The following is a 2,673-nucleotide window of genomic DNA, read 5'->3' on the forward strand; positions in this document are numbered from 1 at the left end:
TGCTTTCTGATGTGTAAATTCATCTCACAGAGATACACTGTTCTTTTCTTTGAGCTGTTTGCTAACACTGTTTTCTTGGAATCTGCAATGGGATATTCAGGAGCGTGTTGAAGCTTATGGTGATAAAGGAAATATCCTCATACAAAAACTAGATAGAAGCACTCTGGAAAACCACTTTGTGATGTGTTAATTCATCTCACGGAGTTACACGATCCTTTTTATGGATCAGTTTTGTAGCTCTGTTTTTGTGGAATCTGAGAAGGGATATTTTGGATCACACTGGAGTCTTTGGTGACTAAGGAAATATACTCAGATAAAAACTAGAAAGAGACTTTCTTTAATCCGGTGGGACCGTGTGTCAGAACAATCTTGAATCATGAAGCTACTAACCAAAGCTGGGTCCTTCTCGAGATTTTATTCCCTCAAAGTTTCCCCCAAAGTTAAAGCCACAGCTGCGCCTGCAGGAGCACCACCACAACCTCAGGACCTTGAGTTTACCAAGTTACCAAATGGCTTGGTGATTGCTTCTTTGGAAAACTATGCTCCTCTATCAAGAATTCTTTTGTTCATTAAAGCAGGCAGTAGATATGAGGACTCCAACAATTTAAGAACCACCCATTTGCTGCAACTTGCATCCAGTCTGACAACACAAGTAGCTTCATTTTTCAAGATTACCCATGGAATTGAAGCAACTGGTGGCAAATTAAGTGTGACTGCAACAAAGGAAACCATGGCTTACACTGTGGAATGCCTGTGAGGTGATGTTGATATTCTAATGGAGTTCCTGCTCAATGTCACCACAGCACCAGAATTTCGTCGTTGGGAAGTAGCTGACCTTCAGCCTCAGCTAAAGATTGACAAAGCTGTGGCCTTTCAGAATCCACAGACTCATGTCATTGAAAATTTGCATGCAGCAGCTTACCGGAATGCCTTGGCTAATCCCTTGTACTGTCCTGACTATAGAATTGGAAAAGTGACATCAGAGGAGTTACATTACTTTGTTCAGAACCATTTCACAAGTGCAAGAATGGCTTTGATTGGACTTGGCGTGAGTCATCCTGTTTTAAAGCAAGTTGCTGAACAGTTTCTCAACATGAGGGGTGGGTTTGGTTTATCTGGTGTGAAGGCCAAATACCGTGGAGGTGAAATCCGAGAACAGAATGGAGACAGTCTTGTCCATGCTGCTCTTGTAGCCGAAAGTGCTGTCACGGGAAGTGTAGAGGCAAATGCGTTTAGTAACCTTCAGCATGTCCTCGGTGCCAGGCCACATGTCAAGAGGGGCAGCAGCCCCACCAGCCATCTACACCAAGCTGTTGCCAAGGCAACTCAGCAGCCAATTGATGTTTCCGCATTTAATGCCAGTTACTCAGATTCTGGACTCTTCGGGATTTATACTATCTCCCAGGCCACAGCTGCTGGAGATGTAATCAAGGCTGCATAGAATCAAGTCAAAACAATAGCTCAAGGAAACCTTTCCAACACAGATGTCCAAGCTGCCAAGAACAAGCGGAAAGCTGGATACCTAATGTCAGTGGAGTCTTCTGAGCGTTTCTTGGAAGAAGACGGGTCCCAGGCTCTAATTGCTGGTTCTTATGTGCCACCATCCACAGTCCTTCAGCAGATTGATTCAGTGGCTAATGCTGATATCATAAATGCTGCAAAGAAGTTTGTTTCTGGCCAGAAGTCAATGGCAGCAAGTGGAAATTTGGGACGTACACCTTTTGTTGATGGCTGTAATACTGACTAGAGGAGAGAGCTGAATATTCTCTCAGCCCAGAGCAGCAAACACATGAAAGTCAGAAATCTCTAATATAACATTTGTCTTTTTTCCAGTGAGGTAAAATAAGGCATAAATGCAGGTAATTATTCTCAGCTGACCTAAAGTCAATAGAACATTCTGCTTAGGTGTTTTATTACATTTTTCTCAATGGGTTAATCAACAAGTATTTATTATATGCTGATATTTTTGTTTTAGATGCTTTATTAAAGGAGACAGGAATGTAATTATTGAGTATAGAAGCATTAGAAACTAGTAAAAGTAAGGCTAAGTGGCTATCAGCGTAAATAGTGCCAGGTTACTATTGGTGGCTTTTCAGGTGAAATCAAGTTCAAAAGCTAAATGGTCTGGTTTTTACCCCTGTTTTGTCTTTTTTGAAATAAAATTATTTCCCCCCCCCAAAAAAAAAAAACAAAACTAGAAAGAAACCCTCTGAAAAAGTTCTTTGTGATGTTGAGTTCATCTTCGTGAGGTACACCTTTTTTTTCATGGAACAGTTTGCTAAAACTGCTTTCCTGGAATTTGCAAAGGGATATTTGGGAGCGCCTTGAGCCCTATGGTGAAAAAAGAAACATGCTCTGATAAAAACTAGAAAGAAGCTTTATGAGAAACTGCTTTGTGGAGGTTGAATTCATCGCACAGAGTTACACCTTTCTTTTCATTGAGCAGTTTTGTAGCACTTTTTTGGGGGTATCTGCAAAGGGATATTTGGAAGCTCATGGAGGCTGATGTTGAAAAAGAAAATAACTTCAAATAAAAACTGGAGAGAAGGTTTTTTAGAAACTGTTCTGTGATGTCTGCATTCACTTCATGGAGTTAAGCCATATTTGTGATTGATCAGTTTTTCATCACTGTTTTTGTGGTGTCTGAGAAGAGATATTTGGGAACACTTTGAG

General features: G+C 40.9%; 1 pseudogene across 1 annotated transcript; it reads left to right on the forward strand.

The window, feature by feature from the left end:
• Positions 1–337: 337 nt before the first annotated feature.
• LOC126941732 (cytochrome b-c1 complex subunit 2, mitochondrial-like) lies at positions 338–1,747 on the forward strand (annotated as a pseudogene). The gene has a single exon (XR_007721425.1). The product of XR_007721425.1 is annotated as a cytochrome b-c1 complex subunit 2, mitochondrial-like (transcript).
• Positions 1,748–2,673: the final 926 nt, after the last annotated feature.

This window comes from Macaca thibetana, chromosome 19 (genome assembly GCF_024542745.1).
Source record: "Macaca thibetana thibetana isolate TM-01 chromosome 19, ASM2454274v1, whole genome shotgun sequence".
NCBI classification, from domain to species: domain Eukaryota; kingdom Metazoa; phylum Chordata; class Mammalia; order Primates; family Cercopithecidae; genus Macaca; species Macaca thibetana.